A 24,982-nucleotide genomic window follows, 5' to 3' on the forward strand; every position below is an offset into this window, starting at 1 on the left:
AAGGGAGACTGCTATGAGTACTAAGTGAGAGAAAACACAATATTTGTAAATTAACCACCATTTTTGAAGACTTTCAAAACAGAGAGCGACAGATTGTGTGTGTGTGTTGTCTATGTATGTAAAAATTCCTAGTGGAGTCTGACAGACAGCTCACCATACCCGACTGAAAGCACCTGCACCCCACAATTTTTCAGAAAGAGCATTTATTGGGGGGGGGGGGTTAACACCCCAAACACCCCCTCCCCAACACCCCTGCTTGTATTTTGTATTTGGTATGCAGTAACTTCAGTACAGCAGGCACGATAGCACGCGGCCTGGCAATTCACTGCTTCGGTCCGGGACCAGTGCCCTCCCTTCCCCCCCAAGCTGTGTTTCAGTCCGGTCTGCTGCAGCTCGAGCTGCTGTGGGCTCGGCTGGGCAGTGTCTGGAGTCTTATCTCCGGCACGCCCGAATTTTTCACAGTTCTTTAAAGACCATTTGCAAATTTACATACCTTTTTAAACTGGTTACAGGGGATTCTGTTTTTTCTGGTTCCAGTACCCCCTAGGCCCTCACTGTGTCTATTCTTTAAATTTGTATTTTACATTTACTGCCGTAGTGTGAGAACGCATTTCATGAAAAGGAATATAAAGTAGGGTTGCCAAAAGAAAAATGCTAGCAATGTGTTGGTTAAAGAGGCTGTAAAGACCCCATCTTGACACTAAATAGGGTAATAAATAAAAAAAAGTATGTATTCATTTGTAATGTGACTTTTCTGTCGTTGTCCCCTTTGCTTATCAGTCATGGATCATTCAGGCAGCCCTAGAACATAATTAAAAGTGCTTTCTATTGATATTTGCTGTTCGAAGTATGCACAGATAAGTGCTGAAAATACGGCTTTAGGTGACTGCTTATTTTTGTACCATCTGGGTCATCAAAATAATGAGCTGGCAACTCTAATCATAAGACTGGAAGTTTGTTGCAGGATCAACACATTATTTATTTTCTCCACCCTCGATCCCTGATTAATGCCATAATAGTAGGGCTTTAAGTGGGCCGGGTCCTGCCGATGCTCAGCACCGGCAATTCGTAAAAGCAGGCAGGTCCCTATCGGTCTCTCCATTTTCACCCTTACACTCAGAATGGAGAAAAATAATCTTAACTCTGCAGCAGTTCACTGTTTTGATGTAAGTTTTATTTTTTTGCTGTTCTGTATTGCTAAACTCAAAGTGCTTTACATCGGCACCAACTAGGACATCTTCATTTTTTTTTGGGTAGGCATGGACGATTAAGTGATTTGCCCAGAAACACAGGATGTTGAGCTGACTTTGAGACTCAACCTGCTTCCTCAGCTCCAGAGTTGGCAGCTCTAGCCATTACACCAACCCCTCTTGCGCAAGAACAATAGCATTTCCAATATTATATAGAACGAAGCCATAGTATGTATGCATGCAGTATCCTTATCTTAAGCAACTAACAACTTTTGACAAAAGCAATAGTCCTGGCTTGTTGTAGGTGTAATGTTACTTATGTGGAGGCAATAACAGAAGTAGCCAAATACCAGTCGGGCGGCACATTATGCTGAGCACAGATTTTTAGCATTAATCTTTTAAGCCCCACTCTTAATCGTATCGCCCACACCCCTTTGAGAGACTCCCCAGTTTTTTCATCCCACTTTAAGCCCTGCATAATAGCAATAGCTTAACTTATATCTGAAACCCTATGCTGCCGTCATTAGCATGCTGAGTTACTTCAAGTGTCTGGGAATGCACCCAGCATTCTGACAACTCATTCCTCATTCTCGCCCTTTACTTTCACACTCACCCTGCACTCACAGCGATCACAATGCACTCATACTGATCACCGTGCACTCACACCATTCACCCTGAACTCACAGCGATCACTCTGCACTCACAATGCTGTTCACCCTGTACCTCACCCTGCAGTCACTCATGTGACACTTCCCTCATCTGTCCCCCTCACTGCTCAGTCTGCAATCTCACTCAAACAAGCCCATCACTAAACATGCATTCATTCGTCCCACTCTGCACTTACATCCGCACCCAAAATCATATTGTCACCTCACTCACCCTGTAGCCACTCCTCTTACCCTACTCTTACACTGTTCCATCGCTCACCATGCCTCTCACATGGACACTCCTGCCATCAACACAGTGCAGAGGGTTAATGTGTCTGCTATAAAGAATGTGTACCATGCAGATCACAGAACTGAGTGACTATGAGTAGCGCTATAAAAAAAGCTACATGTTTTTAAGAAAGGTGCTGTAGAGAGATGAGGTTCATTGTTGGTGAGTCACACTGAGGGAACTCATGGAGAAGGAAGAAAAGGGGGAGGGGGCCCCAAAAAACGACTGTTGCACCATGTGCGACCAGTGCTAGGGCCAGCCCTGGCTGGGAGTGTTAGCCCCCCCAAAGTTCGGGTCTAGTTGTGCCCCTGGTCCTTGTCATAGCGAGCGGAGAGAGCTCTGGGCAGTTCCCTCTGTTGAACACTTGCATGCTCTCTGGATGTCTCTCTGCTCTCCCCATATGATGACAACGATCACAACTAACCCCTATTCATTTAGTCCACCATAAAGAAACAGGAGTGACCGCATGGAATGGTTTGTTTGAGCGCACAAGACTAATCCCAGTTACACTGGACTAACCACTAACCCTGGATTCCGGAGCAGAGTGCTGCTTGCTGTAAAGCACTTCAACGCCTCGTCAGGAGTAGCAAGCGCTATATAAATGCAATTACAAGTACAATATGCCCATACTTTGAGAACTGGCAACAATGCACATAGCACTACAAATTATTGTATCTCTAACAACCCTTCCTCCCTGGTGGTCAAGGAAGTGGTCTTCTGTTATGTTATGTTAAATTATTTGTAAAGCGCAGCGAATACCCGAGGGTGTCTAGGCGCTGAAGCGGTAAACAGCGAAAGGGGCATGAGTGACCCATTGATTGAAACGCCAAGTTTTCAGAAGCTTCCTGAATTGAGATGGGGGGAGCTGATCTGGGGTTCCAGGCTGTCGCAGCTCTAGCCACAAAGCTGTTGCCACCCCATTTGTTTTTTTTTTAATCTGATGGTGTTTCCTCTGGAAGAGCCTGCTGATCCTAAGTTCTTGAGGGAGTGTATCGTGGTAGGGCTTTCTTGAGAAGCCAGGGTCCTGAATCATGGAGAGCCTTGTGCGTCAGGCAGAGGGCCTTGAATATTATCCTGTTTTCGACTCTCAGCCAGTGGAGATCCCTGAGAGCAGCGGAAACCGAATGGTGCCTAGGCAGGTCACGAAGGAGTCTGGCCGCCGAATTCTGAAGAATCTGCAACTTATTCGGATATTGAGCTTGCAGGCTGATGTCAAGGCAGGTACAATAGTCAATGTTGGATAATACAAGTGTAGAAATCACTGACTTCCTTGCTGAAATAGGCAAAAAAAGAATTTTTTAAGTATTCTCAAGGTGTTATATGAGGAGGAGACCACTGCGTTAATTTGGTTTCCCGAGAGTAAGTGGTCATCAATACTGACGCCAATACTCTTGGCTTTCCTGATGGGTACAGGAAGGGGGCCCATCTCCCCAGGCCAACACGGGCAGACCAAGGTTAGGGTGATTGCCGAGTAAGATCACCTCAGTATTTCCCGCATTAAGCTTAAGATGGTGTCTGTTCATCCAACCATTGATACCTTTCATGCAGTCCTGTGTGCGAGCACCAGTATAGTTGGGATCATGGGAGGCTGAAAACACGATTTACGTGTCATCCGCGTAAGAGGTGAGGGAAAACCCTTTTGCTTCCAGATGGTGTATATGGGTGGAATGATTCACCGTGTCAAACGCCGCATATAAATCCAACAGGATAAGGGCTGCTGATCGCCCGTTGTCTAAGGTGAATTTGAGTTCATCGGTGGCCTTAATCAGAGCAGTCTCTGTACTATGTTCGGATCTGAATACGAATTGTGTGGTGTCCAAACAGTTGGAATCCTTGATGAACTGATTTAGTTGCATGTTCATTACCTTCTCAAAATCTTCGCTGGGAAAGGGAGCCTGGAAATAATTCGGAAGTTGGCCAGGTCCTCTGGATCCAAGTTGGCTCTTTTCAATAGAGGCAGGATGGAGGCTTGCTTCCATTGGGAAGGGAAGATATAAGTTGTAAACATATATTAAATATGTCTGAGAGATGTGTAGCAATGATGTCAGGGACTAGCTTTGTGATTGAGGGCGGATCTGGGTCGTCTGTAGAGCCTGATTTGGTTGTTAACAAAAGGTCTTTTATTGATGCAGAGGAAACCGAGGAAAAACACTTGGAGCTTTTAGTAGACAAATCCATGTCGGAAACTGAGCTCACGTTGTCTTGACCGATGATTGGCAAAGAATTATCATAGAGACCAAATAGGTAAAAAATAGAGTCGATTTTATCCCTAAGGTGTGAAGCAATGTCATCGCAGAAGGACTGATTAGTCCAATCTCTTTTTTGTTCAGGTTGTTTGGATAATTTATTAATAACTTGATAGAGTTCTCTGGATGAGTTTGTGGAGGATTCAATTTGCAAGGAGAAATAGGCTGCCTTTTCAGTGACTAATAGTGCTTTGTATTTAGTTAAAGAGTGTTTCAAAATTTCTCTCTTGTATATGTCATATTGGGCTCTCCATTTCCTCTCTTGACGTCTGCAACCTTGTTTTTCTATTCTGAAGCCTCTGAGAACCAAGGGGCAGATGAACGAGTTCTGCTAGGGCCACCTCTATTGATTGGTGCAAGTTGAGAGAAGGCAGAGTTGAGCCAGGTGGAGTACGTCTCGGGTGCCGGTTCGGGATTGTCCTCCATAGAGGGACTTGAACTAACAAGAAGTTTCCCATGTTGAGCTTGGTTATCTTTTTCCCAAGATCTGTGCTGGAAAGATTTAAGCCACTTGTTTGGGGCTATATGGGTAGCGGGACAGTTGATCTTAAAGAAGATGGCTGAGTGAGCAGACCAAATCAGAGGGAGTACTTCGAGACTGGGGATATCTTTGTTGTTTGAGAACAACGCATCCAGTGTATGACCCCCACGATGAGTGGGATCAGAACTAAGAAGTTTGAGATCACAAGCATCTATAACTTCAATTAATGAGGCTGTATCCTTATCTCCTATTTGCTCTAAATGAAAGTTAAAATTCCCGAGGACCATAAAGTTAAAATTACAAATATCTGCCTCGAGTAAGGAGCTAATGGAGTCTAGCAAACCGGCTTTAGAGCCTGGGGGACGATAAATTAAAAAGCCTCGAAAGGTGTAGTTATTTTTGAGCCCAAGTTTGAAGGACAGAGCTCCACAATTGTCCGACTGTATAGTTGTAAAATTTGCTCTGAATTTATCACGGTAAATGACCCACCTCTTTTCCTCTTTTCAAAGGACGATCTTGCCTACGAAGCGAATAATCAATGTGGCTACAATCAGTTCAGGTGATGAGGTATTTGTGGCCCATGTTTCTGTGATGAATAAAATGTTAGGATTGTACGAATCGATCAAATCTGCCACTTCATAAGCATGTTTGATTAGAGAGCGAGCATTTATGAAAATGCACAGTATACCCCGACTGTCCTTTATATCAGATGATGTCTGGCTGAAATCGGATCTGGTGGGAGCTACTCTGTCATATAGCCTAGAGCCACAGGAGGTAAAAGACCTCCAACCCTTGACCTGGAGTTAAACTGTTGGTGCAGTGAAAGTTAGATCTCTGCTTGTTTGATGCATGAAGTTCCTTATTGATGTAAGAAATGTTAGAATTAAGATCTGGATCGATCCTGACATGGGGTATGGCACTAGACACGGTCCAGGCGTGGACGGGCGCAGACGTGCTTGCTTTTGGTGCGCGTCCTCTCACACATGCCACCTAAATACTGTGGCTGTGTCAGCTAATTGCTCCTTGCCGGAAGTGCGGGGAGCCGTGAGGGGGGGAGGAGTCGCGTCCCTCCGCACAAACGGCAGGAAATGCTGTGGCGGACCACGTGGCGGACCACGGCAAGAATTGCCCCATGAATGTTTTCACCGTTTGTTTTTCATATATATTTCTTGTTACTCTTTGTACTTCTTTTATCATTTCTTATCATAATTCTGTACCTTGCTTTTTATTTGTTTCAATAAAGCTCTTAAACAAAAAAAAAATTGGCTCCCTGTATTCCTCACTGAGAGCTCAAAGGAGTCCTCCGTTTCCCTCTTAAGATGATATTTTTCAAACCCAAGACCATGAACTCTTTTTCAGTTTGCAATCCTCTGTTCCTTTCCTTTGACAGTGCCCCCTCCCCACCCACTGGGGGCTCAGATAACTGTGGGCCCTCGTTCTTTTCTACTTCTGATGGAGCCCAGCATGACCCGAAGATCAGCCCGGGGATGCAGCATGCTGCTTCCCCCACCACCATCTGGTCTTCTACCCCTATGGACATCTCCAACTCGGGGATCCTTCCAGACCCAAAACCACCACCCTTGAGTGCAACACAACCACCTGGCTGAACGATGGCAAGAGGCTCCTCCTCTGTACATGTGTAATATATAACTGTCCAAGCCGAATCGCTGTTAAAATGTAATCCTGAGTGAATTTGCTGTATGTATATATATATAATAAATATATATACATATACATATCTAACCACTAGTATATGTAGTAGACCTTTGTACTTACTACCATTCCTATGTGATTTTAGAGTTTATCTGTTTGTATCTCTTCCTTACAACTTGTACATTTGCAATTGTTCCCTCCTTTCACTCCACTTGTACATTTGCAAAAAAAAATCTGTTTATATCTCTTATGTAACTATGTAATCCAAAGTCCTTATGTAACGCAACTGGTTCTGTTGTAAAGCGCTCTGACACCTTCGCGTAATGTTCGCGCTATATAAAATCGCATTAAAGAAAATAAAAATAAAAAGTGTGTGACCCTGCAGCGCCCCCGGCTGCCGAGAAGCGTGAAGTTACAGATGCGATGCCTGTCACCCCCAGGAGTCTCCCTCCTAGGGTGACCAACTGGCATTGGTGCAAATTCAGGACGGTGAGTGTAAAAATTCAGGACAAAGGGTCAAAATTCAGGACACAAATTCAGGACAGGAGGTCAAAATTCAGGACAAAACTTCAGGACAATAGATACGTTTTACAGACACATCAGAGGAGGACGTGCAATAGTATATAAGTAAGCCCACATATTCAACCATTTGCAAACCTATCCATCATGTATCCTTCCATCTATCATTTCACTCATCCATTCCTTCATCCATCCTTTCACTCATCCATCCATCATCCATCCACCCTTTCACCCTATCCATCTGTACACTCATCCATCAACTCTTCTACCCATCCATCCATTCACTCATTCATCCAGCCATTTACCCTTTCACCCATCCAGCCATCCTTTCACTTACTCATCCATCCATCCATCCACCCAGTCACCCAGTCACTCATCCTTCCACCCATCCACCCTTTCAGTCATCCATCCATCCTCCCTTTCTCTCTCCATCGACCCTTTCACTTAGCCATCCTTCCTTCCATCCATCCACCCACCCATCCATCTACTCATCCACTCATGAATCCATCCATTGACCCCATCACTCATCCATCCTCTCTCTCATCCATCTATCCTTTCACTCCTTCACTCATTTATTCATCCTTTTGTCCATCTACCCTCCCTTTCACTCACTCATCCATCCTTACATCCACCCTTTCACTCATCCGTCCATCCATTCACTCACTCACTCATCATCCATCCTTTCACTCATCCATCCTTTCACTCATCCATCCTTTCACTCATCCATTCCCCCATCCAGCTACCCTTCCACCCATGCAGCCAGCTATTTACCTTTTCTCTCATCCATCCTTCCACTCACTCATCAATCCATCCATCCTCTCTCATTCTCCATCTATTCAATCTTTCATTCATCCCTTCACCCTTTCACTAATTCATCCTGCCATCCACCCATCCCTTCACTTACTCAATCGCCCACCTTTTCATATTAATTTTGAGCTGAGCCTTTTTGAGAAGAGGCCCATCAAGAACTCCACCCTCGCTTCAGGAGCCATTCCAGGACTGGGGCAGAAGCCACCCAGGGCAGAGACAGGATCCACCACAGGGGATACAGGAGCCATCAAAGGCAGGGGGGGCGACAGGAGCCACCACATGGGGGGACAGGAGCCATCACTGGTTGGGAGGGGGGGCAGGAGCCATCACAAGAGGGGGAACAGGATCCACCAGGGTGGGCACAGGAATGGGCATGCAGTATTCACGTATCATCTTGGTCTCTTCCAGGGTGGGGTAGGGCTCCTCACACCCTCCTGGACAAGACAACGAGAAGACACGCTCTCTTTCCAAAATGTTCGTTGTGCCATCCCCCACTGTGGTGTACAGTACTTAAAGGAGATACTCCAAGAGAACTGATTTAACTGATTGTCCTCCATACTTTGTTAATCAGTGGGGGTGCGATTGTGCCATTTCTTTATTTTATTACATTATAGACTGCATGTTTGCAGAACCAAGGTTTGCTTGCAATTTAATGACAGTAATTAAGCTCTGTGAAGAGAACCACACCTCGGTGTAATGGGGCCGGTTCTAGGATGTTTGGGGCCCTGGGCAGAAAGGGAATGTGTGAGGCCCCTCTAAATTGCAGAGGCATTCAGGGCTGTTTGCATCTGAATAGATGCCCCTGCTCCTGAAGCGTCAGCCCCTCCCTCTCAGTCACCTTCAAGCACCTCTTAGCAGCTCATCAAGGGCTGAAGGTGTGAGGGTAGCCATCCTGCTGTGCCTCTCCAATGCTGCTGGGTATCTGAGCTTTGGTACTGCATCGGAGTCTGTTACACCCACCTCAACAGCATCGGAGTCAAGAAGGGAGGTGGGTGGAAGCTGTGCCGGCATTAGGGTGGTGCGATCGGTGTCCGGTTAAAATTACGGACAAATGGCGTCCGTTAAAGAATCCTTCACGGACAACGGACAGACGGCCGAAATTACGGACTGTCCGTGAAATTTACGGACGGTTGGTCACCCTACTCCCTCCCCGGCCCCCGGTTCTGCTGTGGGGCTCTGACACCCCCTCATCATGTACTCGGCCGAGCCCACCTGTACCTGCGGCGGGGACTTGGTTCACTGGTGGGGTGAGGTGTCTGAGGAGGGGCGCTCCTGCACCGGCCTCCCGCGCCCCTCATCATCAACTTTCTTTCCCCATTTCTATAACTCATTGCAAGTCCCCTGGAGGATCTGAGGGGGGGCGTGGGTGACATACCACTCTCACCACATCCCTTTCAGCGGTGTACTAGGTGTTCAAACGCGTTAAAAATAAAACAAAGTACATTTAATAAGGCTTTTTGCTCGCACACAAAACTGGAACATTAAGTTTGTGGCGCTCCCTTCTACAAATTCTCTCGGAATCATCAGGAACGGGAAACAGTTATCTAAGTTTTTGCAATCACTGACGCAATCAGCGGGGATATAGCTCAGTGGTAGAGCATTTGACTGCAGATCAAGAGGTCCCCGGTTCAAATCCGGGTGTCCCCTTAAGGCTTGAGCCTCGGTTCGCGCAGGCTGTGCGGCTTACTCTCGGACTCCCGCTGTGCGGTTGCCAGTTCCTTCTCGGGTTGTCCCCCTCTTCCCTTGCTGTCACGGTGTCAGGACTCACTCCTGTTGTAGCTTGGGTTTTCTTCATCGTCCGGCCATACCACTCACGACTTCCTCTTCTGACCCCAGCTGGTTGTCTGATTCTTGGTGCAGACCCTCTGGTCACACTTCCACGTGTCTTGCTGAGTACGGTGTCATGCACATGGCACTGATGACGTAGCTGCCATTGGGCCTGGACTACAGGTGGCGATGATTAACTAGGAGAGGAGGTTTCTGGATGAGTGTCGTAGCCATCTGACTGCCGCTTCTGAATCTTCTCTCACACCTCAGGCATTTGCGGTCAAGGGCAGGGATGCCAATCAACTCCAACTGCCGACACTCGGGGCCGGACGGTCTCACTGTGAAGCGATGGGAGCTATGCGGTTTGCGCTTGCTGCGGCTTACGTGTGGCGCTTGCGGCGGCTTATGTGTGGTTCTCCCTTGGTGCTGTCGCCAGGGCCGTTGGTCCGCCTTGGTGGCTGTCTGGTGTCATTGGAGGTGTTCTTGGCTTGTGGTGCTACGATTCCTCTTGCTTCCCCTCTCGTTGTCTTTGACACCCCTGCGTTTGTCCAGCTCTTCTGGTTGACATGATTTCCACTCGTCTACGGCATCTACTCCGGGAGCAATGTCATGCACCATGTTTTAACATGGCCAACGGGGCCGTTGAACTTCAATGGTCTCCGGACCACTCAGGCGAACCTTTAGTCGCTCTTCTCTGCTGCATGGCAAGCAGCCACTCATCTTGGGTGCTCCTTCTTCAGGCAGCTTCTTGACACTCCTACTCTGGGTGTTCCCTCTCCAGGAAATGGCTTCCACAGGCAGTGGTGAGCTGCAGCTTCTTGATGCTCCTACTCTGGGCGTTCCCTCTCCAGGGAATGGCTTCCACAGGCAGTAGAGAGCTGTGATGGTGGCTGGCCACTTTTGGTGTATGACTCTCCTTTCGTCAGCCTTGGGTCACTGATGACTCCTGCTTGAGGCAGTGTGAGGGAGGACACTGTGCTGCGTTTGGCCCCTTCCGGGCTCCGTTGCTGCTGTGGAGATGTATGGAATCTCCCTGCTGGTTCCAGCAGTGCTTCTTTTCTTCAGAGGTGTCCCTTTTCCTCCTGGGCATTTGCGTGTGTCAACGCGCATCTGGGTGCCGGTGTCACGCACCTCGGACTGCACAGGCTGCGTCTTTCCTTGGGCACCCTCTTCTGGCACCTGGTGTGCCTGTTCTTCCTCCTTGCGGTGGTGGTCGTTCACCGCCAGGGGCGTGTGGCACTCTCTTCTCACTTGCGGTGGTGCTGGGCAGCCGCTGGTGGTGCGCAATCTGCACCAGTCTGTCCTGTGCCTTTGGCGGGGAAAACTAGCTTGAGCCGATGCTCAGCCTTGCTGACGATGGCGTTTGTTGGCGTTGCAGCTTGCGTTTAGCTCCAAGTCTCTAGCGCTTCCCTGCAGGGTTTATCAGTCTCTTCCCGTACCTTGCAGAGGTGGCAGTCAGTACCACCTTGTGCTGGCATGTCCGTGACAACTTGACACTGGTCTGGGCAGATGTAGCTTTGTGCTCTATTGGTGCTCTTGCATTGTCTCTGTACATTACCTTTCTTTTTGTTTTGTAAAGGCACCCCTTGGTAGGCTGGTACCTCTCACTGGCACCTTGCATGCCTGTGCCCCTGCTTGCAGTAATGGACATTCGCTCGTGAGGCCATATAGCTGTGGTCTCTTGCTCGCGGTGTTGGCATATGGCCGATGGGGGGCCTGTGCGGCCTATGATGCTCTTTAGGCCTTTGGTATGTTTGCTGGCTGACTGGCTTCTGTGGGTTTGGTTGTCCCTCGCTTCACTGCTTTGGCTGTAGTTTGCTCTTGGCTGTCCCCTTCACTGCAGTCAGAGCTTGCCTCTCCTGTTTTCTCACTCCTCTTCCAGGTAGGCTGCAATGCTGCTCGCCATCACAGGTACTATCCTTTTGCCAACCAGGGCCAGACTGGGAACCAAAACCGGCCCTGGCAAAGTGCTCAGCCGCCCCCCCAGGGGTTGGGGGTGCTGCCGAGCTCTTTGCAGGCCGATTTTGTTACAGGGCTGATTTTGCAGCCGCCACTCGTCAACGGCCGCATTGCCGGCAGAATCGCGCCGCAGGCTGCCGCTGGCTGATTCTTCTCTCCGGCCGTAGTAGACTTTCTTTCGACTGCGGTAGATGCCGGTAAGGGCTGCGTGCTGCGCTGGAGTGGAGTGATACCAGGGTTTCAGTTGGGGGGGGGGGCAACGGGAACTTCACTTTCTGCTGTGGCAGCCTGAACGCAGCAGCTGGTTCATCACACTCACATCGAAGTTGGGTGGCGGCGTTCCCTCTCCTCTTCACCCGAGTCAGTGCAAAAGTCACATCCCGGGCTCATTCCCTCCCCATGAGGGATGATGAAGTGCTGAGACGCAGGCACGCGGGGTCAGACCCGCCCTCGTCTCCAATGTGGTGTTGTGGGCCCGAGGCCCACATGCTGCAAAAGGATGGACACGGACACAGTGATTAGGAGTATTCAACTGACCTCGAGCACGTGCGCCCGGGCCCTTTTATTAACAGGCTCACGTCACTCGTGACACCAGTAAGGGATGCGTGTGGGGGTGCAAGTGTGCCCAATCCCATAGGGGAGTGGTGTTTAACTCTTTGCCTGTCGAGACACTAGAACGTGTCTCGCAGGACATAACAAGGGGGGGCATGTGGGTGGGGGAGGAAAAGGTGGGTTAAAAAGAAATACAATCTGTAATTATTTTGAAGTAGCTGCATATAAATGAATGCACACACATAAAATGAAGAAAATACAAGCAAGTTAAACTGGTTAGTGAGAACAAGACAGTAGAACAGTGTTTCTGAAACTGTGGGACACAACCTCTGGTTGGTCGCCAAAATTCAGCCAATACATAAAAATGCATTCAGATTCTGTATTTATTTGTCACATTTGCTGTGCTTCAAAGACAGAGGTCAAAGGTCAATATATGTCTTTTTGCCACTTATTTTTTCAACATGGAGACTGGTGTTCACCAACGCCTCTCATTTTGCAGTCAATCCACCTGCCCGCCTCCTCTTAGTGTACTGCCCTGACTTTTTAAAGATCTTTCCTGTCAGCCAGTCATTTCTGGACAGTTTACATTGATATCATTTTCTCTTCCGTGTGGGGTCCCTCAAGCATACTCGATAACTCCCACCTTGTTTAATCTGTATGTGTCTTCTTTTCACATTTCTTTTAGATGCTATCCCAGGCTGACGAGACGCGGATTATTGCGATCAATAAGAAGGATGTGCAATCAATAGCCATAAATTTAAACAATTGAATGAGGGAAATCTCTATTTGGATGAAGGACAATTACCTCAAATTAAATGCAGAAAAGACTGAGGTCATCATTATTGGCTGCCACCTTTCGGTACAGAGCAGCGATTGGTGGCCGGGTGTTTCAGGGGCTCCACCTTCTCCTGTCAAGTCTGCTAGAAATCTGGGGGGGATTTATGATCAGCAACTTGCTGTATCTCTACCGCAGAGTCATTCCTTCAGCATTTTGTTTTAACATCATTAAATCGTTAAGGAAACAATTTCCCTTTATTACGATAACATCACTGAAAACAGTGGTTCTTGCCTTGATTTCATCAAGCATTGACTACTGCAATGCCCTCTATTGCAACATTCACAAATTTTCCTTGAAAAAATTGCACACTGCCCAAAATTCAGCAGCTTGACTTATTTTGGATATTCCTAAGTACAAATATGTCTCTAAGCTACATTGGCTTCCAGTGAAGAAAATAATCCTTCAAGTCCCTTTGCATTGCCCTTCAAGCTCTGTACAATCTGTGATCTACTTTTATCAGATCTAAGTTTCAATAGTATTCCCTGACAAGTCTGCTTTGTCCAGCCAAACGTGACCTAGTGCTGACGCAGAGAATTCATCGGGCCAGAGGGGGTGGCAGATCTTTGTCAGTGGGCACAGCTAAATTGTGGAACTCTCTGCCCCGCCACCTATCGGGAATGGGGAACCACCTGGCCTTTACAAAGGGTCTGGAAACTTGGAATTTTGCCACATGAGGGCACAGGTTTCTGGGTCTCGCTGTTCCTTATTTTCAAAAGTTTTGAGATCCCAGTGGGTTTGGTGTGATGGAGCATGGTTTTTGCAAATAAAACCTGCTCAATGAAATCCACCCGTGTGTATGACTAATAAATACTAATGCTTGAAAACAAAACACTAAATGCGCATTATTTAAAAGGTATGATACAAAATGTGTAGATTGGTTTCGTGATTTTCCTTAGTATGTGGGCTCTTAGAGAGCACAATGCAGAATGTATAGTTAAACTTGGTAGAATTACTCATTTAGCTGAAGAATAATAACATGATTGTGTTAAAGTAGAAAGTATTAACTAAGATAGTAAACTGAAAATGGATGATTAAATGAGAATTATCCTGTCTAATCGAATGGTTTATGTTTTCTGAATTATAGGAACGGGCTTTAAAACTCAGGGAAAATGTTTTATTCTTCGTGAAAGTTCATGTGGGCTTTGGAAATAATTTTTCTCTTTAGCTAAAATATTGTAGTCCGTAGACATGCTAGGGGATGTGCTTCCGTGCTCCCGTCCTTGTATTGTTTCACTTTCAAAAGCTTCCTTAGAATGAAGATATTTGTTTATTTCTGAGAAGAACATTATAGGTTCCTTCCTGTCTGGGCAAAGGATGTAGTAGCTGTAGTTCTTCCTCTTCCTCTCTAGGAAGTTATACAATTTTAGACAAAGCATGCTTGGAAAATATTTGTAAAGTCATTGTCAGGAGATCGTCATCCTATAGTCATTGTTCAATGGAGAGGCTTGTAGAGAGTTGTAAGAGAAACCTTTTATCAGAGATAAAGAAAAACTGTACTATAAAAATTAACTGTGGGAAAGTGTTCAACTGCTAGTTCACAAGATTGGTGACCTTCCGGATTACTCCGGCTGGCGTATCCTGCTGAAATCCTAAGAGACTTTTCCTAAAGACTTTGCACATCATCGTCTGGGGATGCTGCTCGTGCTATACCCTAACGGCCGTGGGCTTAGTCTTTCCAACTAATTGCCCGCTGTGCATTAGTATTTTCATTTCGAAAGGTTCGTAAGAGAACTGTCTATGCAGATGTTTTCTCTCTCTCTCCTCTACACCTGATGTGTTGATGATTTTGAGCATTCAAACTGTTAAACTTGTTGTTGTATTAACCTGTAACACTGAGAACTAAGCAATGATAATTTACTCTGCACTTGTGATTGACCATTCATATTTTGAATAACAAAGAGAAATAATATTGAGGAAAAGAATAGTGTTTGTCTTTATTCATGAGTTATGAGTTAATTGACATATTACAGTTGTTTATTGCTGTATAGATTACTCTTTCATTAGTGGCCCTCGTGAGAGAGTAGCTCTCTGACTTTCATTACTTAGTCCCTTTTAGCTCTACCAAAGATCCATCGGAGAACCTTTCATACTTCTAACTCAATAGTAATGACTTATGGGCCCGTCATTAGAGTTACGTTTCCGTTAGTGTTATAGTTATTGGTGTGGGACATAAGATGATAAAAAAAGACTCTGCTTCCGCTGCATCAGGTGCCTTGACGCCTTTCGGTATATGTGCACTCTATAAATTTGTTTTTATTTCTTTTCATTTCAAACACATTTAATTTGGAATACCCAGGGACTCATCCTGCTGTGATTCAACATTGGTAAAGGCCTCTGGTTCAGGTTACATGCGAGTGCAGTCTGCAGTTCTAAATGATGCTGATGATGCTGAAGCATTGGACTCCATGTCCAAGGGAGAAGCAAAATAAACCCTGAGTAACATCAGGCCATCTGGATCAGAGATTCCTACCTCTGCCGGAAGGTATCAAAGGATGACATCTTCTGAGTTGTAGAAACAGCATTCAGCAGTCTTCCTATATGTGGCCAGCGCAGTTGGTAAATTTTCATACTCCTTCCCTAGCTGTGGCAAATCTCAGAGTATGGCACAGTGCTATCATTTGGCCATCCAATCACAGTCCATGTTAAATGTGTAACTATCTAGTTGCCTACTGTCCCGTTTTTGCAGGGACAGTCCCGGCAACTTGCAGACTGTCCTGGATAATAGTGTTGCAGAAATTGTTCATAATGATTACACACTGGTACGCAAACAACAACTTTCTATCTGCAGCAACCCTGTGCTGCAAAGTGTCCCGGAAATCTTTTTAGGTCTCGCCTACGCAGCGCGCATGTGCTGCGTAGGAAAAAGACCTTTAGCCATCGATTCCTATTTCTGCCAAAAACGTGCACGCGTTACATTGCTTTCAATGGCATCGCGTGCACGTTTGGCGATTCCCTTGCGGGGGCGAGCAGCGGTGCCATATATTAGCAATTATCGCGCCTTGCTGCTCGTTCCTGCAAGGGAAACCGACGCAGGCCCCCCCCTCCCACTGCTGCCGCGCGAGGCACACACGCTTGTTTGAGTCTTTGCCGCGGCACACTGCTTCTAGTTGCAAAGGCTGGCCTCAACTACCATCTGTGGATGGGAAGCCCGCTCTAGCCTGTGTGCACCTCATCGAAAGGCAATGTTGTATCTGTAAAGCTATCAAATTAGCGCTTGTTTGCCTTTTGAGTTCCGCCACGTTTCCATGCACATCATTATTCTAAACTGAAAAAATATCTAAACCTAGAGAAGACACCACGGGTCGCCACACAAACCTGCTGTGCAGCTGGAAATGCACATGTAAGACAAATAGCCTTTACGTCGGGGAGGCTTTAAGGGAATCGTGGATGTGTTCTGAATGCTAAATTTCAAGATACACATCTTAAAGAAAGGTTGCCATAACTTCGCGTACTTTTTTGTGTGCATGCGTGTGAGTATAAGCAGCACCATTTCTGTTTTTTTAATGGCGTTCTCAGTTAATCATGACTCAGGCACTGCAGCGGGAAGCTGCGACCCTCCCACTTCAGCAGGAGGAAGTGGAAACAAGAAGCGTGTGCAAAGGACTGATGGGGAGGCAAAAAATGATCACCTATTTAACACCACGCACTCCGAGGAACCCCCAGCCGCCCCTCCCTGCGGGGCCAGTGGTGTGCTGGAGGACAAAAGCCTTAACCGGATTCGAGTGACTAATACCTGTTAATTGAATGTTTTCACCTGCCTGCTGGCGTATTAGGGCTGCGGGTTTATGGTGTCTCCCCAGGAATGTGCAAATGCTGCCCTTGGGAATGCGCTCGGCCGCGGCTCCCGAACTGTGTGGTCGTGTGCTCCGTTGAGGCCTGCGGTGCTGCCAAAGGCCGACATGCCAGGTTAACTGAACAGCGTGTCCCCTGTTTCCGGGGCGCATTATAGCCAGATAAATGCTCCCAGTGGCACATGCTGTACACTAACCTTCAATAGATCTGTCAGCGGCAGCATTTTCCTATTTTTCACCCCGTCAGGAGCCTTTCCTGCGCACAATCAGGTGACCTTACTCGTCAATGGTTACTGTCAGATACATTACGGCTGACACAGGCAGAAGAAAGCAAGTCATGGTTCTCTGTTTTTCGTTGTTTCCTTTGTTTTGGTGCTGCTGTACTCTTTTTTTTTTAACTTTTTCACAGCAAAAAGGTCTCTCCTCTCATTTTCCTGTGCTGCGTTCTGCATTTGAATTGTTGCGCCGTGTGAGGAACATCCGAGCAAAATGGAAAACGTAATTGAATTTTTGACATCCACAAGCAGTTGCCTCATACTTGTTAAGGCAGGCGCCCGTGAAGGTATATGCTATTCATCAAGGCCGCTTATTAGCTATTTGTTATTGCATTTTAATTCAGTGTTTAATGATGTTGCTGTCCAGCTGTAGAGCAGCATGTTCACTGCAGGGACGTAGCTTCAATTGGTGCAGCAGGTATAGTGGCACCAGGGTCTGGATGTCTGATGTCCAGTACTGATTTTAGCTGTATTTTATAGTTAAAATAGCAGCTATAGTTCCCATTTCCTTCTTTGCACTCGCTGGTTACAATAGTTCCTTTATTCTTTTGTATTCATGCTCGAAGTCAAGACTTCAATCCAGAGCACTTCCAGGCCACACACTGAGTGGGATAGAGCAAGTATCGGCTTCTCTCGCTATCTTAAACCATATGTTCATAGAAAGGGACTTTAGATCCTATTAAAACATGACATTCATTACATTATGAATCCATAAAAACTTATTCGGTGTGAATGTTTTATACACTCCAGTTTACACATGTTTAAGTTATAATAATCAATAAAAGTATTCCATTACTGTTTATTCGATCTACATGTTAGTATGATAGTGCCAGAACGACTCAGCAATTTCAGAATATATTTATTTGGCTCAAGGAAGAGGGAGATAGTTTAAAACATAACTCTACTTTTATCTAATAAATTATGTGTAGGACAGTTAAAAACTGAAGGAGATTTCTTAAGTTCAAGATGGCCAGATATTCAGACTAACCACCGACTGCATTTGAGTTATTTTTACTCACCTTATTTTATCAGGATAGCCTGATAATTTGTCATGGATCTGGCGCTACTGGACCTAAATTGGACTCCCCAGCTTTAGTGTTGTTTTTTCAATCCACTTATGAAGTTCTCTTACTCTCCTGTCCAAGCTCACTTAGTGGTATTATGTGGAGTGTATGTTGCATTTAGTAGTGTTTAATTATGTGGTGTGATTATGTGGTTTTGAGTGGTGGTATGTGGACAACATAGCCAAAACTTCAAAATAAACACGTAAGGTCCCAAAAGCGAGACCTATTGGCTATGCCAATGCTTGTTTCAAATGTTGCCAGCTATAAATATCCATCTCATGTTCTAAGGCAGACCCTGCCTCTGCTCCTTGAAAGATGCTGCAAGGAGTTGATCGGGGCTTTGGTGTGGTCCAGGCTGGGTCACTGCAGCATTGTCTCTGCCGGAGCCTCAAAGAAAGAGAGCTTGAAACTCAGGAAATGCTTCTGTGTGACAATTGACATCAAAGGCCTCCCAGCATCCCTGGGGCACGTGTGACTGAGGTCAATTCTTAGGCACCATCTTAAAGCCTGGGTGTGCCACAGCACTAAATATCTTCTGCCCTTGTTAGGGAATTACACGCCGACAACTAACAAGATAACAAGATGTTCTGTTGTGTGTAGATTTAGATTCTGTATATAGGTTTCCTGATTCATGCCCTTTTATAGGTACAATTCATATTGCCCTTATTTAGGCATAGAAAATCCAGCTCTTATTTAGGCATTGTCCATGCTAACCAAATGCAGGCGTGGTCTCCTACATCCGTCAATCCACGTCACAACGAGTTCTTGGAAAACCAGACTCTTAAGCCTTTAGGAATTTCCCTTACTTGGATATTGATTTCTCCAAGAACTAATTTATTATGCATGAACATCAATTCCTTAGGGGTTCATTCATGACGTTCCGATGCCTGACTTTTATGTCAATATAGGCATTCCTAAACACCTTCAAGGTATAAATATACCTGCACTTGCCCTGGCAAACCACAGTTCCGGTATGGTCCAACTCGACTGCCTACTTGCAGTTCGCCACGACAATTTCGGAAGGAGATCGAGTTCCCGCCTGATGCACTGACCAGACGCTGTCATCCTCCTCACAGAGAATCCAGCTCAAGTGTTTCTGACTCCCCTTGCGGGGTGTTAGAGATTGAGACTCGGAAAGAGATTCCAACCTCACTCATTCTAAGGTATGGAGCGGACTAGAACCTAGAGGGACTTTTGGCAAATCTTGGCAACTATAGCTAAACTAGACTATAGACAAACAGCACCTACTTCTTACCTCGTACTACACTTAGGTTAGGTACACTGGGGTAGAACTAGCTAGAAGCATCAGATGATGTGAGAAGTTGGCCTGGCATATGCTGGCCTCTAGTTATAGGGGACACCTTGCACCAGTCCAATCCGACTCTTAAGGTGATAGTTTAAAAGACAACCTTTAAAGAAAGCTATCCTAGTGGTAGCTGTGGAGAGCCGCCTTCAGGATAAGTCTTGAAGGAGTGTTAAGCTTATTGTTTTACCATGGATAACCTCTTGAATGACCAAATGAAAGAGTAGTCCACACAGGTATATATATAAAATATATGTATTTATTCTAAGAACAAATCCCACTAGTCTCTTTATGAGGCTGGAAGTAAAGATAAAATTCAATAAAGCATTTATAATAACAAGAAATAGCACTGGAATCACAGGGCCCCAGGGGGAGACCAAACCATATATTAAAAAAATGGTATAAGAACCAAGACAATTCTGCAGACAGTGCCTAGGGCACTTAGGGTCGCTGGCCCCTTCGAAACCACCCAAGGTAGTGAGGAAGGGGACCCATGGGAAGCGGGTGCAGTGTTTAAACTACAGTCGGGATCCCTATTAAACCCTATGGGAAATGTCGTGGTTGGAAATTGCAAGAATCTAGACACTTCTAGCAGGAGTTCGAGTTCAGGAGTTTTAAGTGTTGCAGGGATTCTGCTTATATACAGAACTATGCGTAGAACCCCAGGACCTCAGTGAATTGTGGTGTACCAGAAACTCACCTCAGAACCCAGAACCCAGTATCCGGCTAGCATAAGTGTCCCATTCGTTATCCGAGATTTAGCTCGGCGATCCCAATGAAAAGACAACCCAGAACAAGCAACTCAGTATACTCTCAGGAATGGTGGGAATCGGAAATACCTGTTCGTATATTATTCTCACATCAGTCCACAACAAGAATCAACAGAGACACGGTGAAAATAAAAAGATTTTATTTTTATAGACCACGTGTCCTAAGATGCAGTACTTTGGCTAATACAAGCAGACAAATGATTAAAATCAAAACCATCAGCTTCGTTACAATACCATAGAATATAAAAGGGGTGATCATGTTATAATGACAGTGGATACTACCACCTTCCCTTTACTAAGAAGCTAATATTATTATTATGCTAATAGAAGGTCTCTTAGGCTTGAATAGGGGACCCCATACCTCAAAGATCAGCTTAGTGAAATCACATCACAGGAGCATCAGGAGTCTTCTCGCAGGAAGGCTCGTCTTCGGTCTGAATATTAAACATGAGGGCTGCAATATTAAAAGCCCCAGCTTTCAGGTATTCGCAGCTGCCTGTGTGTTATGGCTAAATAGTGAGTCGATCAACCTAGAGTGGAAAACATGCATTGTCTAACAACCCAGACTGTTTGTCACATCATGTACAGACCAAGGTCGCTGCGCAGAGCTCGGGATGGTAACAACAGATTGCTCTCGTGTGAGGCAAAGCTCGAGTCAGCAGTTTGTTTAAGCAATAACATGTGAACGCAGTGTCGTGCGCAAAAGCAGCAAGATGGCTTTCTAACATCTAACTTGGTTATGCTAACTTAACAATGTATGTACGTATTAAGGGAGTCCTTACTACATACCCCCTTGATCGAAGCACTATTTAGTATGCAAGAAAAGAGAGAACGCAGAGTTCAAGTGCGACAGAGCAGAACAAGGCGTATCCAATTTAAAAAACAAGTTTCAGTTCAGGCAAAGTCCGAGAATGAAAAAACCAAAAGTGGAGAGAAAAAACAAAAAACCTCAAACGTGCAGCGGGGGGTGAAAAAAATGAAAAAACGCCTCACCGGGCAGAAGTGCAGAGGCACAGGCACTGTTCAAGACACGTGAGGAAAACACAGTGGACGACAGTTCACTCAATCCATGAACGTATATGCAGCATACGTGGCCACTCCATCCAGCAGAAAATCGTTGGCACGGCCACTGAAGGTTTCAGCCATCCAGTTAATCAAAGAAAAGGAACATACATGTTCTTCCATTAGCGGAGCCTCTAGCACCATCAGAGGGCAACCAGCGTGTACTTCCAAATAACTCATATCCAAGAAGTCATATGCCGCCCTTGCGATGTCCCAATTACCCAGGATTCCATGCGCCACACCACAGGCCATAATCCGAACACCAGAACAGGCGAACTCGTGAGACACTAAGGGCCTCATCAGTCGATCATAATCCGGGTCCGGAGACACCGTGTTGGTTAAGCACAAATCCAGAGGCCATTCAAAGGGACAATCTAGGCAGTGAAAGACAGGTTGCACGCAGGTGAAGTAGGAATACCGGAAGGATAATCCATATGCCAGGCTCAAAGTCGCCAATGGCAGGACGCCATAGTATTCAAGCATCCTGTCACGAAGAAGCTGCAGACGGGACAGGCTGTCGTGTGGCACAGAAAGAGCAGCCATTCCGTAGTATGAAAAGTAAAAGTAGCACACCTGCCACTAGCGCCAGAATCAACGGGACACCTCCAAAGACGCTCGAGAAAATCGAATGAAAAAATGCCGGAATCACACCAAAAATAGTTTGGAAAGAGGTCACGAGGCCTGAGCCCACAAGTTTAAAAAAATGAGCCAGGCCGGTTGTGGACGAGGCATTGAAAATAGTTTGGATCAAAGCTCCAAAATGCAGGGGGAGGTCAGTATTTAAAAGCGCCTGTACCTCAGTGCGCGTATTTGCCACGTGAAGGACAAATGTTTCTCGGGAGGAAGTCAACGGCACCTCCTTTTGGGACAATAGAGCTCTTATTCTGCTCATCTTGTTGAACTCTGCTTTCAAGGTCGGAATCGAAGGCCAGATGGAAACATCCAGCTGCCCATGCGGGGGAGGAAACAGAACATTATTGCAGCAGACAACTCTCTGTGATACAGTTACTATATATGGGATTCCCACTAACATCCCGCAGCAAGCTTCATTATTCAAAAGTAAATAAACTACCGTTTGCAAGCAGCGTGAAAGATGGTGTAATCACTGGCACTGGGATACCTTTGAGGACGCAGGCCAAATTCGGGGCGTGTATATTACATGCACCGTGTAACTGAATGTGCCTACATACTACTAAATGATCAGGTGTCGTCGTACATTCCTCACCTTTCAGATAAACCTCAGTACCGTCTCTCGTACATCTATACGTAAAAGGGAGGGACCAAACCTCATGTATGAAAGCGGTACCTAGCTGTTCATATCTACCCAGAGCATAGTGTTTCATACAGGATGTAAACTTGAAAAGCGCGAACGGGAGAGTTATCAACCCATGTAATAACCACAATGCTGAATCCAATTCCGTCACAGAGAAAGGTAACGGCTCCAACTTTTCAATATGTAACAAGGAATATGAAGCATCTTTCATGGACATGAACTGCTGTTTGTCAGTAAGGTTAAAGGGAAGAAATAATGATGTTGTATTCAGATAGTCCCAGGGGACCTTCCCTGCCTTTAACGTTTGTAATGTCCATGCAAACTGCATAACAGAACGCAACTGGTTTTGACCATGATACAATACCGACATATCATCATGTACAATATCAACAATTGGAGAAACAATATTATCTAATGTATAAATTCGAGAAGAAAGAGTGCTAATGCTGTTATCAATAACTGCTAATACCTTCTCCATATTAGCCTGATCAATAGCTCTCAATCGTGAAGCTGCCTCAATTTGCGACAATTTCCATACTTCGTTGTAAATAGCATATGCCCACCTTTTGGATCTGCCACCCACAGGACCTTTAACAAAATCATTCAAATCTATTTTGTCATGTAATTTTGATAAATGAACTTTGACAGATGCCAAGGTGGAATGTCGCAGCCAGGACTGACATAATTTCCCTACAGAGTATGTAGTTACTGTATGTGACGACTCAAACCGAGGGTCTACGCGTTCCTGAGTATACCCTGGTTTCAGCCCTAGAAAACGACGTTGACAGGTATCAGAACTGCTTTGCCAAATTAACCATCCCTCACTACTAAATTTCGAAATATTGAAAGATGTATTAGAAACCAATGACTGCAAAGCAGGAAGGGACAGATCTGTGTGGTTATCCCAATTGGGGTAAGCGCCTAGATCCGGCACAGAAGGTGAAGTTAGTTTTTTAGAAGTGGCCAATCCGAAACAGGTGGTTTGGAAGATGGTTGAATTTAAAAACAACATATGATTTGGTACGAGACAGGCACGGTGTAAAGCTTCAGTTCCCTGAACCTGCCACGGTTTGGAACCCCAAACCGACTTTAGATCAATAGTAGCCTTCCATAGATCATAACCTTTTATTGACAACTCATCCATAAAGGACTTAGAATAAAGTAATTTGGTGTGTGTCAGTCTAACCTTTGAGGCAGACTCAGGCATAACTTTAAAATAAAAGGATGCCGGGTCGGAAACACTGAAATCAGTAAAATAAGTATACTTATCAACTAATGTAGGTGAACTGCCGAAAGAGGGGGTGGGACAGTGTTCCCATTGGGTAAAATTTACAAAATTTCTAAATGTATTCGCTTTGTGCAGGAAGTGATTGCCATAATGCTGAAAACAATACTGTTCCGCATAGTTAGCCGCATTTTCATATAAATCTTCAGCATCAAAAGCGGCATAATATTTCAAATCTGAAAACAGTGCTTCAATGGCGTGTACATCCCAATCATCAGAACGTATGTTCTGTTTAACTACGTCACCCATAGAAACACGAAACACATTAGGTACATTGATGACCTCTGTAGGTCCATGAATTTGGAATTTAACAGCATCCCACGCGATTCCATCCAAAACGGGCCAGGCAGTAATATTCACAAAAGTCTGGTCCCTTTTCATGATGTGGGACGAGGAGTGGGGGGCCAAAGTTCCATTGATAAGTCCAATTGTTGATCTCTCTTTGAGATAGTGGCCATCCACCAGACGGAAAAACACTATTACAAATCCAATGGACATAAACAAAAAAATACTGAAAAGCAATAGCCAGATGTATGTCCAAGGGGTAACCAAAAAATGTCTTTTAAACCAGCTTGCAAAAACAGCAATGTTCGAAGGGGGAGTGGAGGGCAATGAGTTAGTGTCAAAGGAGAAACGGGACTGGTCAAGCGCCGTAGATTGTAAAACAGGCGAGTGACCATTTGTAGGATAAGCATACTCAGTCTCGTCGGGCAGACCACCAGCCGGTGGTATTATCAGTAACTGACTGCATCTCGATGGCAACATCAGACAAGGTGGTAGAAGCAGGAACCAACATTGAATTTCTTTGCATGAAACTGCTGGAGTCAGACTAAGAAGTATCGGCCACTCGCTGAAGTTTGACATTGTCAATAGAGATGGACCTGTTTTCTTTTCGACCAGGAAGTGGAGGTAAAATGACTGTTCTTGTACCCTGCACTCCAAGCACTGGAACCGGTGCACGGTAAGAGGGGCCGAACTCCTTCTTGTTCTCCACCTTCTCACGGACCAGGTCTCCAACTCGGGGTAGCCAGCCGACTACCGGAATCTGAACCTCAGCTTCAGACGTGGAGAGCAAGTGTTCCTTCGAAAGAGTGTCTCTGGCTTCTTGTAGAGTCTGCAAAACAGCACAGTGATCATCTACGTCAAAGGGTGCGGTCGACGCCGCCATGTCTAGACCATCAAGGTCTGGAACAAACATTCTGATTCCG

General features: G+C 45.7%; 1 non-coding gene across 1 annotated transcript; it reads left to right on the forward strand.

The window, feature by feature from the left end:
* The first annotated feature begins 9,410 nt into the window (after positions 1–9,410).
* Positions 9,411–9,482, forward strand: TRNAC-GCA (transfer RNA cysteine (anticodon GCA)). The gene has a single exon. It is a non-coding gene; the product is annotated as a tRNA-Cys (tRNA).
* Positions 9,483–24,982: the final 15,500 nt, after the last annotated feature.

Source organism: Triturus cristatus, chromosome 4_1 (genome assembly GCF_964204655.1).
Source record: "Triturus cristatus chromosome 4_1, aTriCri1.1, whole genome shotgun sequence".
Taxonomy (NCBI): domain Eukaryota; kingdom Metazoa; phylum Chordata; class Amphibia; order Caudata; family Salamandridae; genus Triturus; species Triturus cristatus.